We start from the raw sequence: 16,921 nt of genomic DNA, 5'->3' as shown, positions 1-16,921 counted from the left end.
TTGAACATTATGACTTAAAACCAGGTACATTGAAGAATACAGCCTAGGACAACAAAATCATCGTTATAAGATGCTAAACTAGATTGCCCATAGATATAAAGCATCTTTTCTCCACTGACATAAAAAATCCTGTGAAGTGGTCTTAGGTTAATCTTCACCATATTATTTCAAAGGGTTCCTCGCCCTACACACCCTTATATTCCTGGGATAACATTCAAATCACTTTCCTATAAAACAAGGGCTTAGATGAAGCTACTGTCATAACATGGCACTCACTTTAATCTTTTTACATCTATAAGATAAAGATGATGAAGCTATTCAATCTCCACCTGGTTTCTTTCTCAGAAAATATCTTACTCATTTTGCTTGGTAACATTGTTGATTTTATATCAACAAAAAATCATGGCATATTTTATAGTAAACAAAACACATGAATTCCTATAATCTAGTATATATTTAAATCTTAATGCCACTCAAAGCATATATGTTCTAACAGGCCCTTGAGTTTATGGTAATGTTTAATACATTCTAAGAAAACTGATCACTCTACACATAATGCTCTGATTATAATATACTAATAAACAAATACCAATCTACAACTTCTAAACTTCTTCTGTTCTCATTCTTACGTCAAACATTGAAAAAAATTTTTTCTACTGTAGGCAAATAATTCCCCTAAATAATATCCAGGATAAGAAAACTATTTTTTCCAATGCATATTTATATATTTATATTTTATACATAAAATCTTTATATATTATATAATATATTATATATATTATTAAATATGCATATATTTACTGATAACTACTGCATATTTATGAATGTGGAGAAATGTTCATCCTTATATCTGTCCTGTTTCTCTTACTTTCAAAATTTTACTACTTCATACTGACATTTTGTCAGCTTTGGTTTTATATTTTAGTAAAATATAACTTAAAAAAATACCAGCTACCTTGTGACACTGTTTTATATGTACTTTAGGTGCTTTAAATATATCAGTCCTGCAATTTAACCAACAATTATTTCTCAGACTTCTTTCATCTTTCCAAATGCAAACTTTACATCCAGCAAACAAATTATTTCCCCTGATTTACTCCCTACCTACACAGTTTCAGCGATCACTATTCTTTATTCTATGAATTTCACTACTCCAGATATTTCAAATAAGTGAATCATACAATATTTATCTTTTTACTTAAAAACACTGGAGTAATAGCACAGAGCTTTCTGCACACAACCAACCGAGGTTCAGTCCCCAGCATCCCATATGGTCCCCCAAGCCTGCCAGGAGTAATTTCTGAGTACAGAGCCAGGAGTAGCCCTTGAGCACCACCAGGTGTGGCCCCCAAAATGAACAAGATAATTTCATTCAAAAGGGCACACCATTACTCATTGCTACAATGAGTACAATTGAAAAGATATGGAATCACCTTTGGTGTCCAATAACAGATGAATGGATTATGAAGATGTGAAATACATACACAATGGAACTGGAACTGGAATATGATGCAGCTTCAAGCAACAATAAAATCATGCAATTTTCTGTAAACAGGTTAAAACTCAATGATATCATGTTGAGTGAACTAAGCTAGAAAAAGTAAGATAAACACAGGATGATATCACTTATCTGTAGTATAAAGATAACTGGATTAGGAATTATGATGTAGTAAAGGAGGGATGCCTAGATCAGAGCTTGACTCCAGAGCTAAGAAGAGAATGAATATAAAAAAGAGAAGAAATGGGGGAACAGGGGTTTCGAGTTTCATTACATTAGTGATGTGGGAGAGTGGTATAGTTATAAATCCAAAGCACAGACTCAACATTAAAAACATGAAATCTAAGCTGCAACACTAAACTTTGTAAAGTACCTGTCAAGGTGGCAGGCAAGGAGAGTATGGCAACAATGGTCATGGGAATTGACACAGGTGGTGGGGTTGGTCCTAAAATATTATATGGCTAAAAGTCAACTACCAGTGACTTTGTAAATCATGATTCTTTAAATAATTTTAACCAGCATTTGTCTTTTGACTCTTATTTCACTTAGCACAATGCTTAAAAATTTTAAACAAGAGGTAAAATGTGTCAGAATTTTGTTTTGAAATGCTAAATTATGTTGTACATGTATGCATTAGTTTATTTTATATACTTATATTAATTTATTTATTAATGAACACTGGTGCACATTTCTTACTTCCACCTTTTGGTTACTATGAATAGTGCTTCTATAAACACTGTTGTGAAATAGCAAGTCAAGACACTACATGTCTCTAGAGAAAGAATCACTACAACTTGCTTTTAAAAATTTCAGATTCTGGGGCCAGAGAGATAGCACAGTGGAAGGGCAAATGCCTTGCACGTGGCCAACACAGGACAGACCCCAGTTTGATTCCTGGCATCTATGATTCACTGAGCCTGGCAGGAGGGATTTCTGAGTGCAGAACCAGGAGTAACCCCTCTGCCAGCCGAGTGTGACCAAAAACCAAAAAAAAAATTTTTTTCAGATTCAACAAAGGAGTAAAAGGTTTGAACTGGAACAAGAACATTTTCTTCAACAAATGGTGTTGGGACATTTGGTTGATCATGGGGAAAAGACTGAATTCCACCTTTTTCTGAATACCATGCACAAAAGTCAACTCAAAATGAATGAAAACCTGATATTGGACAGGAATCTATAATGTATAGAGAGGAAAACATAAACAGAACACTATATAGCATTGAATCTAGAGTTATTTTCAATGATTCAATGCCATTGGCCAAGCATATGGAGCAAAGTTAAACAAATGGGATTAAATCAATCTGAAAAGAGTAAAAAGAAACAATGGACAAAAATATTCAACTCCACTTTGGGTTAATATCTAAAAACCATAAAGTGCATGATGAACTTAATAAGAAAAAACACAACCCATTAAAAGATGGGGAAATACTTGGAGAAGAATTTCCTCAAACAAGACAAAGGAACAGCCAAAATTAATTAAAGAAAAATTCCCTGCATCATTTATTATTATGTAAATGCAAATCAAAATAACAATAAAATATTGTCTTCCACATGTGAGACTGGCTCATATCATAGAGAACATAAACAACCAGTGTTCTCACAAATGTGGGAAAAAGGGACCCTCATTCATTGCTGATGAGAGTGTTGACTGCTTTAGCCATTTTGGTAAACAATAAAAGCACCTCAAAAGAATGGAGTTTATATGTGAACCAGAATTTCCATTTCTTGGCATCAATTCCATGGGTTCAATTCCAGTAGCCAAAAATCTGGAAACAATTCATGTACCCAAGAACAGATGACTACATAAAGAAAATATGGTATATATACACAATGGAATATTACTTGGCTGTTATAAAAGATGAAACCAGGCAATTTGCTGGTACATGGTTGGGTATGGAGAACCGCATGCCAAGTGGTTAATCAGAAAGAAAGGGACAAAAACAGTATGATCTCTTTCATATGTGTGACATAAAGAAACATAGAAGAAAAATAACATACAGATGCAAAAGAAACTGAGAAGTGGTTGATCAGTAGGAAATAGGTGAAGTAGGACTGGTGGTGGTGGGGTTGTATTGGGAAGACTGGAACAATGATGGAAGAAAGCAGGTACTAAGGTGGAGTAATGGTGTTAAAACGTTTTATGTATGAAACCCTACCTTTAACTGTACTGTAAACTACAATACCAAAAATAAATTAAATTAGATATTGAACTTTTATATATTTGGGTTTTTTATGGGTTACACTTGATGATGGTTGGGGATAATTTTGGCTCAATGCTTGAGGTTCCTTCTTGCAGTGTTCAGGAGAAAATGCTATGCCACGGATTAAATTTAAGCTTTCTGCATGCAAAGCAAGTGCTCAGCACTTTGTGCTCTCTCAGCAACTCTTAATAAACATTTTAATAAGCATAATTATGTATATATGTGAATTACAAACAAATATATCAAATGCTAACTCTACATTCATTTTATTTTTGGCTTTTGGTCCTTGTCCAACAATGTTTAGAAATTACTCCTTTCTCTGCACTCAGTGATCATTTATGGCAGGGTTAAGAGACCTTATGGATGTCTGGTGGTTAAATCTGATTGAAACACATGCAAGGCAAATATCCTATCTGTAGGATATTTGTTCTGTACTATAACCACAGTTCCATCTATACCAAATTTTAAATAGCAAATATTAATCTATTCCATTTCATTTTTTAGTTTAAAATCCTAGTTAAACAATTTCTTTGGGGTCAGAGTGATAGGACAATGGGTAGAGTATTTGCCTTGCTTGTGGCTGATTTGAGTTCTTTTCCTGGCATCTCAAATGGTGACCTGAGCCTACTGAGAGTGATTCCTGAGTGCAGAGTCAGGAGTAAACCTGAGTTCTACTAGGTGTTGCCCAAAAATAGTATATAAAAACAAAAGTCCATCATAACTACGATTTTAATGTTAAGTTTGTCAATAATGCCAGTATAAGCAAACTGCCCTACTGAGGTGCAACTGTCCTTGAGAATGTCATCCATAAATATGATTATTATTCTGTTTATTCACATCTTTTAGTCTCTGCTCTTGAACATTAACCAACAAGAAATTTAATGATCTTTATAACTAATTGTTCCTTTTCCATCTATTAACACATTACCATTTCTACAACATCCAGGTAACATATGTGTTTCTCAATGTGTGTATACAGAGGACTGTACCCAGGACCTCAAACATGCAAAACATGTTATATCACTGAGCTATATCCCCATTAATTCATCCACAGGTTACTGTAAATAGAGAAATAATCTGTAATAGGAGAAATTCTATCCAAATGAAATAACAAAACAATAAGTTCTACATAAGTTCTTATGGCCCTCCCTGAACAAATGATTATTTTAGTACTGTCATAAAAGTAGATGTAAGATAGCTGACCCATAAATTACCATTTACTATTTATCAACACAATATAATACACCAAATATTTTAAACATGTCAATTCTACTCACAGTAACACATAAGAAGTTTTAAAACTATATTAATAGAGGACATTACATGAGAATATAGTTGAGATACAGTTACCATTTTTAAATTCCTACTGGAATTGCTAGTCACTGGAGAAAGTGCAGCTCTATAAAAAAAAGAAAGTTCTATGTCCGGCATGCAATCCGTAACTTTAAGGTACCAGGTCATGATGAAGTTATTAAGGTCTTTCTGACAAAGTAAAAAGCACAATAACTCACTGCCACCTCCATCAGAGCTAGTGAGTTATAGACTGTATAAAGGTAATTACCTTCCAAGCAAGTCTGTAGGCAGTAACTTATTACAACTTTCTATTTTTAATATTTAAGTTGTCAGTTTTTTAGGAAGCAATTTAAAGCAGACTCAGCTTTGTGATTAAACTGTAAGATAAAATTGTTGTTGATCTGTTCATTTTCATCCAAGATATCAAACGGAGGATTTATCTTATCTGCATCCTGTGATTGGTGCTGAAGTCAATTGGAACTACATATGCACTAAATGAATGAAGTAAATAAAATAGTGTTTTCCACAAGTGTTTCTACAGTACAAAAGAGCAAAAGATTTTTCACAGATATTATGGGATCTTAGTTCCTAAATCAAGTCAATTAATCTGCTTTGTTAAATCTGTCAATAATGATAATAGCAACCTTAAAATTTCTGTAACATACATGTATTATTTAATAAGCTTAATCCATAAACCCACTTTATATACTAAATCTTGATATTAGAGAATGCTAATTCCTTTGATAGGTGGAGGGCTATAAATATATATTGAAAATCCCTAATATTTTTTGAGATTACTCAACATCAGTTTTTAGTCTACTTGCTTGGAGGGTAAATCCCTATAATTACCTGAATTTTCTATTCATTGACCAAGAAATTGGAGAATGTAAAGCAGCATCATGAAATATGTATTTCCTTAGTAGGAGCAAATAATTGTTCCCTTCCATCAGAAAGATAATAAGGTTCTTGTCCAGGCTGAGTTTGGGCAATTCAAACATAGAGTGAACATTTTAAATTTCTTTATTATTGAATTTAGGACATAGTTCCAACCATGGTCATTCCCAGAATACAAAAACTACAAGAGTATAGAATAGCCTTAGGTGTATTTCATCAGTTGTAAAAGCTTAGCAAATCTTACAGAGCCAAAAGATACAAATACCACATATTGTTCATTCCTCTTCTGTAGGCTCACACCATAATTAAGGCAAATTAACAATTTGTGTATTGTAAAACTATTTTAAAGAGGATAAATAAGGGGCCGGAGCAGTAGCGCAGCAGTAGGGTGCTTGCCTTGCAAGCAGCAGACCCAGGACGGACCTAGGTTCAATCCCCGGTGTCCCTCAAACTTAAAGCAATTTTTGAGTGCATAGCCAGCCAGGAGTAACCCCTGAGCATCTCCGAGTATGGCCCAAAAACAAATAAAAAAAGAGGATAAAGAAAATGCTATAAAGAAAGCATTTCTTCTCCATAAGAGCATAAAAAGTTCTAAGTGAAGGAAAGATTTTTAATGAAATGCAGGTCACTATATTTCAGAAGTGGCCATGAACAGCTTAAATTCACAAGTTCCAGAAATATTGCCCTCTCATTGAGTGTTGGATCAAAAGCATCAGATAATGCTAATCAATTTTATTGTTAGTAGTATTTATAATCACATTTTGTTTAGAAACTTACCTAATTTTTAATGCAAAAACTGTTTTATTCTTGACCTTTATACCGCGTATCCAAAGAGTAGCAATTTATTCCTGTTCAGAATAAATTTCTGATTGACTCTATTCTAAATGAGGAATCAGGAAATAAGATATCAATTGAAAAGAATGTGAAGCCTAGTTCCACCTGACCCCCAACTCTGAGGGAAAAAATTAAAAAATAAAAGCTAGAATGTGTGCAAATTTAAAGACAAGTTTTAATTTCTTCATATAAAACTTATGCTATGTTATGGGTACATTTCTGTGTATGCTTTCTCTGCAAATGACAGTGAACTCAATTCCTAAATCCACTGTTCTGTAATCATGCCCTTCAGTGTTCACCATTTCCTAAAACTGACAGTAATCACATAAAAAAAGTCAGGAACCACTAATAGCAACAATTTAGAAAATAAGAGTCTTAAGCAGAGAAACTGCTTTCAACATTAATAAGGGCATACATTTAATGATTGCTGAGCAAACACGAAGCACTATTCAAAGTGCTTTAAGTAGTAACTCATTCAACACTTATAAAAATCCTGTAAGCTAGGTAATGTAAATTTGTCACTTAGTAGATAAAGTAATGAAAGCGCAGGGAGTTAAGTAAAGCATTCAAAGTCCTCCTGTAGGTAAATGGATGTTTGTCTGGAGTTAGAACTTGCAGGCTTAATCATACTACAAAACTGTCTCTTTTATGACCTTCAATGAGGTATGTATTCCTCTTTTCTCATTTCAGTTCTTTTTCTGAAAATGTATGTGTCACTGTCTGCTTGACCCAAAATGGAATAGTAAGTTTATGTTAAGTAATTTTTGTGGCTGGAGAAACAGTACAATGTTCTATAAGGTCTTGCATACAGCTGGTCCAACTTCAATCTTTGGCATCCCATATGGTCCCCAAAGACTCACTAGGAATGATCCCTGAACACAGAAAGCTAGGAGTAAGCCCTTGGCACTACAAAGTGCCATCTTAAAACAACAAAAAAGCTCCATAAGTGATCTGAAAAGAATAAACTACAGTCTTGCTCAACCTTCATCATCTTTGATCCAATCTAAAATATAATGCACATTTAAATTTCACAATTTAATTTCAGCAAAGATAACAAGGCTTTTGCCTTGAAAGTGACTGATTTTGGCCAACCTTGGTTTGATCCTGGCACTACAGATGGTTTCCTGAGCACCACGATGGGTCAATCCTGAACAGAGCCAGGAGTACTCCCAAAGCACTCCCAGGTACGACAAAAATTAAAAAAAGAAACCTAAAAAAATAAATACAAGAAAAATTATTATTTAGTGTATACATGACCATTTCAATGAAAGATATTTAAAATTTGAGGCTGGAGATACAGTACAGGGATTCTAGCATTACCTTACACTTGACGGCTTACTCCAGTCCCTGGCACAACACATAGTCCCAGACACTACCGGGAACAATCCCTGAGCACATAACCAGGAGTAAACCCTGAGCACTGCTACTTGTGGGCTTTCCCCAAAATAATAATAATAATAATAACAATAGCCATGATAATAAACTTAAAAGTAAATACCCTGGCAAAAACTCCCAATGCCCTCTCTAATCCATATTTGCTTTCAAAATTACAGAATCAACTTTCAACTGGGCAAGATATGCCCTGAATAACTAAATGCACCTTATAGTAAGTACTTTTATCTTTCCCCCAAAATTTATACTTTTTTTTTTTTTTTTTGGTTTTTGGGCCACACCCGGCAGTGCTCAGGGGTTACTCCTGGCTGTCTGCTCAGAAATAGCTCCTGGCAGGCGCGGGGGACCATATGGGACACCGGGATTCAAACCAACCACCTTTGGTCCTGGATCGGCTGCTTGCAAGGCAAACGCCGTTGTGCTATCTCTCCGGGCCCAAATTTATACTTTCTAAAGACAATTTCTGGGTGCTGAAGAGATAGTTCAGCAGGTAAGACACTTGCACAAGCTATGACCAGGTCTGATCCCCAACGTCCCAAATAGTCGGCTGAGACAAGCCAGGAGAAATTCCTGAGTATAGAGTCAGAAATAAGCCCTGAGTACCACTGGGTGTAACACCCAAACAAAAACAAACATTAAGATATTTCTGCCTTGTATAGAAAATCACTTACTCAATCCACCAAAAAGAAGTTTCCCATTTTTTCCAGGCCCCTCTCTTCCCTTCATCCCACTCAATGCACCCCTCTCCTACATGCCTGACTCTAGCTCTTGCTCCCACAATTGCAATTGCGAGGCAGTAATAGCTTATAACTAACTGGTTGATTTATCCTCCAGTTTGCTCTTTATTTAAGCAGCCCCCACATGTCTGTACCAGTTCTCTGCTTAAAGCAGTGAAATTATTAAATCTATCAACAATCTCAATTTATTTCTTGTAGAGGTTCTGACTTCTAATACTATTCATTGAGAGGGCTTTTATATCAAGGTTCTTGATATGAAAGGGCCTCTTGTCTGCCCATACTTGCAGTGGGACTGAGATGGGATCCAAGCATCTGCATTTGCTCTGATTTTTGGTAACACTAATGATCCTGAGTTAGAGACTACTCTATTCTTTTAACCAAAACTTTCAATAAAATGACTTGGGAAAGGGGCTGGAGAGATAATCTGTACAGAGATAGTACTTGTCATACCCGGTCAAGTTTAGGGCACTTGACTTGCACTCAGTAGCCTGGGTTGGATCCCAAGAACCCCATATAATCCCAGAGCACGACCAGAAATGATTCCTGAGTGTAGGGCCAGGAGTTACCCATAAGCATTGCTGGATGTGGCCTTAAAAACAAAAACAAAGCAAAAAAAAATTACCTGGGAAAGTTTTGTAAGAAGCCCCTAGAAGCATCCTACATCAATTACATGGTAACTGATTTATTTTTTTAATCCTTCCAGTGATTTTGATTTGTAGCCTATGTTATATAATTGTATAACTAGTTTTATTATGATGACTATATTTTAATTAATAGAAATATAGCAAAACATCTAAATTTTATTTTTTAACTAAACCAGAATTAAATGGGGGCGATTATTTTTTGTTTTGTTTTGTTTTTGGGAGGCCACATCTAGTGACGCTCGAGTTACTCCTGGCTATGTGCTCAGAAATTGCTCCTGGCTTGGGGGAACATATGGGACTGACCAAGGTCCACCCTAGGCTAGCACTGGCAAAACAGGCATCTTACCACTCCATGCCACTGCTCTGGTCCCTGGAGGGGGATTATTAAACAACTGCCCCTTACTTTGATTTGCTAAATCAAACAATCTTATTCACTTCATTTCATATTGGGTCTGCTCAGCATGTAACTAATCCTGAAAATATGCACTTAAAAATTTAAATGTGCATTTTCTAAACCAAACAGCTGAACTCAGCAATATACAGGTTAACAAGTATAATAAAAGTGGGTAGAAAACTCCCCTCCATCCTCCTTCCCTGAACCCGCAACACCCAAAGACGCACATCCCAGCACATGTCTTCCTGCCATATTTCCTTCTGTGTGAAGGTGTCAGAGGGAGCTGCTGCCAACTAGGAAATGAAAACTTGGAAAAGAAAGCCCATCAAAGCTCCAAATAAAACCAACATGAACGGGAACATAACACAAAGAAAGAAAACTTTCAAAAGAGAGGTTTCACACAAAAGCAAAAACACAATTTCTGAAATATATATATTCATATTTATACATATATGAAAAAACAGGCCGGATTGAATTAGCCAACATCACCAGTAATAATAAAAAAGAGAACTGAAGACAGTGTTCTGGGAATATAGTACTTAATTGATTCAGCTTTCTCCCACCTGGAACTTAAAAACTAATATTGAATTTGGAAATCTATCTAAATCCTGTGATGATGTTTCTTTTTCTTAAAGTCATGTTTGAAAGGTTTGTGACCCCTTCTCAATAAATATAGGTGTTTTGCTTTCAAGTCTCTCTGAAACAAGGGCTGGATTGTCTTTCCTTTTTATAGCTGTCAATCATATGTATGATTTGTGTCTACTTCAAACTCATTTTTCAATAAAGGATTTCAAAACTTACTCCCCTCCTCTAGAGAAATAGAAAGTGCAAAGAACAGGAAGATGATTTTATGTTATTCTTTCATTTTAGATCCTGGTTTCTTTTGCTAGGAACTTCGTGTTTGGAGTGTTTGGAGTTCTGCTTCACTATGCTTCTGTAATGGACAGGATAAAATAAGTTCTTGTACTCAATTAAGCAAGCTGACCTTGGAGGTAAATGTAGAATTGTGGGAGATATTTAACCTTTGAAGAATTTATAACATGTTCTCAGGTTTGAAAAGCTCCAAATATTTATCTAAGAAAGTCAATATTCTATATAGCAACTCATCCTTCACAAGTTCAAGGCTTGGAATAAGCGGAATGGAGTAGGCAGGGACTGGGGCATAGATGTGATAGCATATTACTTGGTATAAGACTCCAGCATAGACTTGCTGTAGCCATTATAACTGTGGGAGTTTATGCACATAGGGTGATAATTAACATATTTATTTGATAGGGTGGTTGTTAGCATTAAATGGTAAAATTCTTAAAAAAAAAACAATGCCCCAAAGCACCATAGAAGCATTATTACATTAATATTAAAATATTTGTGGGTCTAAAGATATAGTCCATGAGTTAAGATGCTTGCTTGCATGGGCCAACCACGGATTAATGCCCAGTATCACTTATGGTTCTTCAAGAATTATCAAGATTGTTTTTTTTGAACACAAGTCAAATTGTAAGCCCTGTACTTTGTGAGGTGCACTCCCAAATGAAAAGCAAAAGTATTTTAAATATTTGTGTTTAATCAAGTGAATGTAATTTCCTGCATATAATAGCTAATCTTCTCATATGTTGTTCCTGGTATAAATCATGGAAATAAAAGATTTAAAGAAAAGTATTTCTTATTTTAACTTATCCAGAAAAGTAAAAGTTTGGAGGAAATGAAAAGTAATTTGCACATATAGCCCTACTGAAATATACTGTAATGTAAAAAGTATACTTTATGGGCCTCAACAGACTGTGACTGAATTTTAGTAGTTATTCCTTTGTATGTAAAATGACAAGGTACCTTGTGAGTTTCTATTTTTTGCAGAACTAAAATTTAGGTTCTGTAACCATTACCATGAATGTCAAACTTGTCAGAAAGAAATTCAAGAAAATTTTGCTGATCAAAGGGTCTTTTTGGGCCTTTGGTCTTTTCTTGAAATTCTAATTCTCTATTATTTAATATTAAAAAAGAATCACTTTATGCTAAATATAATCTCCATCCTTCTAAAGTTAAACAATAAAATAATCCCAATGTTAAATAACCAGATAAACAAGAATGGGAAGTAAGAACTTCCATTTTAAATAGAATCCAGCATAAAATTCAATGTCTATTAATGAAATATTCAATATACTTTATCCATACTGAAAAATAGTATACCACTCTAATGTCATTTTTTTGACATGGTAGAGACTTCAGTGTTCTTAACCTGGGATAATCTGATTCTCCAGAAAATATCTTACAGAATACAGAAGCATTTTTGGTCTTCACAAAGAGAGAAGTGAACTGACATGGGTGAACAGAAGCCATTAATACTGCAAAACATTTTTCAAGGAGGAGGAGGAGGAGGAAGAAGATGAAGAAGAAGAGGAAGAGGAAGAGGAGGAGGAGGAGTTGAACTGAACCAGAGAAATAATACAAGGAAATAAAGGCACTTGCCTTGCATGCTAAAAATTGGTTTGAGCCCCACTACCACATATGGGCACTGCTAGGGGTCACTACTGATTACAGAGCCAGGAGCAGTAGCTATCTCTCTATCTATCTCTGTCTGCTGTCTGTCTGTCTGTCTGTCTCTCTGTCTCTCCGTCTCTCTCTCTCTCTCTCTCTCTCTCTCTCTCTCTCACACACACACACACACACACTCCCACATGCACTGAGCAAGAGAAACATTGCCTGGCAGCACGCTTTTCCACAGGGGCATTATTGAGGAATGGGTTAAGTATAGACAAATGGCACTAGCTGGCAAGGATTCAAAGTGATGTAGTGCAAAGCCAGGACTGCTTTTCTACATGATTTTCTACTATAACCTACTCAACATTCATGTGTCCCACAATCATGCAGAGTGATGTCTATTAATGATTAAGTACATGTTGAACCTCCTTCATTTTATACATGGACTTCTATACATTTTATACATGAAACCTGTACATGACTTGTAGACCTCTATGTTTGGAACTACAACTGTAAATCAAGAGAAGACAGTTATTTTATTTGCTTTGAAACTTTGTTAAGAGTTGTTTATAATTTTGAAGAAATAATATCACAAATAATGTTATTTGCAGTATTTGGATGGCCAATAAACCAAGGTGTATTAATCTGTGTTTGTAGCTATCACATATACTGATATTCAGTATATAGCCATTTATAAAACCTCTCTGTGTAATGATAAGTAGGTATTTACATATTCAGAAGCATATTATTTTATCAAAAATTATTTTTATTATAAATAGGTATTCATTTATGCTTAGGAAGATTATATGTATATCAATTTCATTTCATGGCAGTAAGAGGGTACTAAAGAACATATGCTAAAGCAAAGAGGCAGGTGGAAAAATAGGTGAAAGAATCCTACGAAAAGGTAATGGACTCTGTTGCTGCTGGGCTGGAGCAATAGTACCTTGGGCAGGCAACTTGCCTTGCACACTGTGGTAGGTCAGGAGTGATCCCTGAATGCAGAGCCAAGAGTAAGACTTGAGCACTGCTGTATGTGGCCCTCCTCAAAGTAAAGAAAGAGAAATGCTTTAAGTTCACTTGTATTCATTCATCCCTACCCTCCAAAATAAACTAAAAATGTGTCTAAGGGAATAAAAAAATCAATTGGAGTCAATGAAATTGAGAACCCTTGGCTCTTAGATGACCTCACTCAAATCTGTCATCAAGTTAAAAGTCTCATGAAGAGCTTAGGATGACACATTCTGATACAAGTTTTAACCCCAAGAGTCTCTACTTTCCACATTTATCTTCCACACCATCAAAAGCAACTGAGTTACCAGGGACAGTCTGGTTCATGTACACAAACCTTTCTCTCCAAACATACAACATAAACCTGACCTACATAGCATCAGCCTATTAAATATTACCATGAAGAACCATGACAGGGACATACAGAACATCCTAGACAACCCACAGAAAACTAAGTCAGCTTAATTTGTTTGGATGTTTGTCCATGAACTCTGCAATATGAAAATAAAGTGAACTAAAATGAGCCTGACTCATTTCAGAGGCTTCTAATTTGGAAAGATTAAATCACCACAGGCCTAGATTTCCTCTGGAACAAAATGCCACAGTCCAGGGTTTGGACAGCAACATTAATGGTAATCTACTTGAGCAGTCTCACAGCTCATTTTATCCATTCATATGGGGTCCAGTTTTCATTTCACTTGAAATGCCAGAGAGACCAAATGCCTGTTTTGATTACTCTGGCTTCTTAATATGATTTTTGGTAATATTATCCTCTCTTTCCTGAAACCTTAATTTTCCCTCTTGTTTACTTGTGAGACAAATATTAATTGAGTGTATCTTATTTAAAAGACTATAGGATGCTGGAGGGAATTATAAAGTCAAGACAAACTGTCTGCCTTTGACAATGTTATCATCTAAAGGAGGAGACAGGATAAATATAAATAAACACAAGCACAGGGCAAAATCAAGGAGACTGCAGACAAGCAATATACAAGAGTCAGAGGGAAATAAAATAAAATTAAAATATGTATTTTAATGTGGAGCACTCTGAAGTAGAAAGGCAAGCCTTCCAACATTCTTTTTCATTTTCTGCTACTGGCTTTCTCCTTTGAAATTTTGAGGGTTTTTTTTCTTACTTCTAGAAACCTGTGGATGATGCTTTTCAAGTGTTAAGCGACAATTAGCACAGTGACAGCAGTACACTTGAGGCCAAGGCCGCAGAAAAATTCTACGGATCTTTTATTTACAGTGTCACAGAAGGAATAAAACATAACTACACCATCTTGGCTTCTAACCTAGCAAAACAACTTCTCTTTATTATCTTCATTTATAAAAACAGAAAAATAACTTTAGTGACCCTCCACTTTATAAAAGAAATAAAAAGGTGGTTAAAAGACTCTTTTGTAAGGGAAAATATTTCTATGGAAAAAATAGATTTTCAACAAGCACACAGGATCTTTATAAATGGATAGCAGCATTTCCTATTCCCCATATATCCAAATATAACTCACTGGTCATTGTGGAAAGGCTGTTTTCTTCAAGTGCATTTTGTCCAAGGATTCTTTCTGGGAAGACAAGGCTTCATTTGGGCTCACTTTAAAATTTTCCAGTAGAAAATTCTCCCTTTACTCAGACAACTTGGTCAGAAACATTCAGAAACCAATTAAATGCCTAATTTTCTTCTATCTGAAGTCCAAATATATTAATGAAACTAATATTTATAAAAACATTTAATATTTATAATACTTATACATATAACATTTATAACATTAATAATAGAATGTATAACGTTTATAATATTATAGAACATAAAGTGTCTTTCAGGCATTGTTATAAAAGTCCCAGACTATGGGGCTGGTCTGATTGCATAACAGGTAAGGCACTTGTCTTGCGAGTAGACAATCAGGTTCAATCTCTGGCACCCCACATTGTCTCCAGAACCTCTCCTGGAGTGATCCCTGACACAGAGCCAAGAATAAGCCCTGAGCACAACCAGGCACAGACCCCCAAATAAAGCTTCCATTCTAGTAGAATCAGATGATAAGGAGGAAAAAACAGGTAAACTACAAAATATGTTAGACACATAGTCAGTACTATGTAACAGAAAAAGAGAAAGAGGACCAAAACAAACAGATCAAGTATTAGAAGCTGCAATTTGAGAGAGAGGCAAATAGAAGAAGTGTCAAAGTAATCTCATTGAGACTTAGAGCCGCAATTCCAGAAAATGAATCTTATTTGTCTCTAAATCAAGTTGAATACTTCCATTTTCCATGTTTATATTGCTGAATTTATAGATAACTATGTGGTGATATTTTTTAAGAATGCATTCCTTAAAGATACAAAGGAAAGCAAGAACAAAGGTAACACAAGGAAGAATAGATCCACACAAAAAGGTTGGCACATTAGGGTCCTTGGGAGAGGATATAGGTGCACTGGTTAGATGGTATTAGATGAATGTAGGTAATGTTAGAGTTATATGAACCAGTAACATCATTAGCAGTATTGTAAAACATAAAACCTCAATCAAATTTTTGACAAACTAAAATAAATTAATTCATTTTAACTAAGATTAAGTTTAATGTAAAGAAAATTGCTGCACCAAATAAATATTTCTTTCCTGTGCTCCTGAAAAATCTTTTCAGTAAATCCACAAAACATAAGGAAAACATAAGGGAGAAAAAGGAAAGAAACACCCATTTACATAAAACACATACATACACATACACACATACATACACACTCTCTCTAGATGTACAGGAATAACTCTAAAAGAAGTGTATGAGTTTCTTTCTAACAAGAGAAACAACATAATTTTACTCAGACCTATAAATGCGATCGTCACTGTGGGAAATATATCGTTGGCCAATTTGAGAAAACTAAATACTGCAAATATTTCTCCTAGATTTAATTGATAAATTTAACGTAATCCCATTGGGAAAAAAACTCAAGGTAGAATAGAACTGAGGAAAACAATGCTAATAGTCTCGAAGCTGGTTCTAAAACAGAGAAACATTGTATTCTATCAGGAAGTTTTCTCTGAATTAAAGTGGCAAAGTATAATTTGTAAAGATTATTTGTGTTTTGTCAAAGTTCCTAAAGAACTAATATACACAATAATGGTTAAGAACAATTATTGAGAATATTCTGAAAAGAAAGTTATTGAAAGAAAAAGAATGATGAGCAAGAATAGTTCATCAAGTACTATAACCTATTTTCACGCTTCAAGAATATCAATTTGAATTTTAAAGAATAAACAAATGCATCAATGAGGAATGAACTGGACTGAAAAATAATAAAGATGGTAAGATATTTGCTTTGCATCTAGTAAACTCAGGTTCATACCTGGCACAGTATATGATTCCTACCCACTCCAAATTCCAAGAAGACATATTGTTTATGAAAATATGTCTTCATGGAACACCATGAAACTGCAACTATCCAAAATATGATTCATTAATACCATTAAATCATAGGTTGACGCAGATTGAACATAAAATCCATCCTATGCATGGATGAACCTTAAACTGACAATTTACTTCCAGCAA

The 16,921-nt window shown here is 34.9% G+C and overlaps 1 long non-coding RNA gene across 1 annotated transcript in view; it reads right to left on the bottom strand.

Moving 5' to 3' along the window:
• Positions 1–16,921, bottom strand: part of LOC126001994 (uncharacterized) — a 148,123-nt gene that overhangs the window by 112,461 nt on the left and 18,741 nt on the right. Inside the window, exon 2 of the long non-coding RNA XR_007492885.1 lies at positions 7,813–7,930. This is a non-coding gene — a long non-coding RNA (uncharacterized LOC126001994). The remainder of the gene's footprint in view (positions 1–7,812; positions 7,931–16,921) is intronic.

The sequence above is a fragment of the Suncus etruscus genome, chromosome 2, assembly GCF_024139225.1.
Source record: "Suncus etruscus isolate mSunEtr1 chromosome 2, mSunEtr1.pri.cur, whole genome shotgun sequence".
Taxonomy (NCBI): Eukaryota; Metazoa; Chordata; class Mammalia; order Eulipotyphla; family Soricidae; genus Suncus; species Suncus etruscus.
Note: the sequence above shows the minus strand (reverse complement) of the source record. Positions and strands in the feature narration are given on the sequence as shown.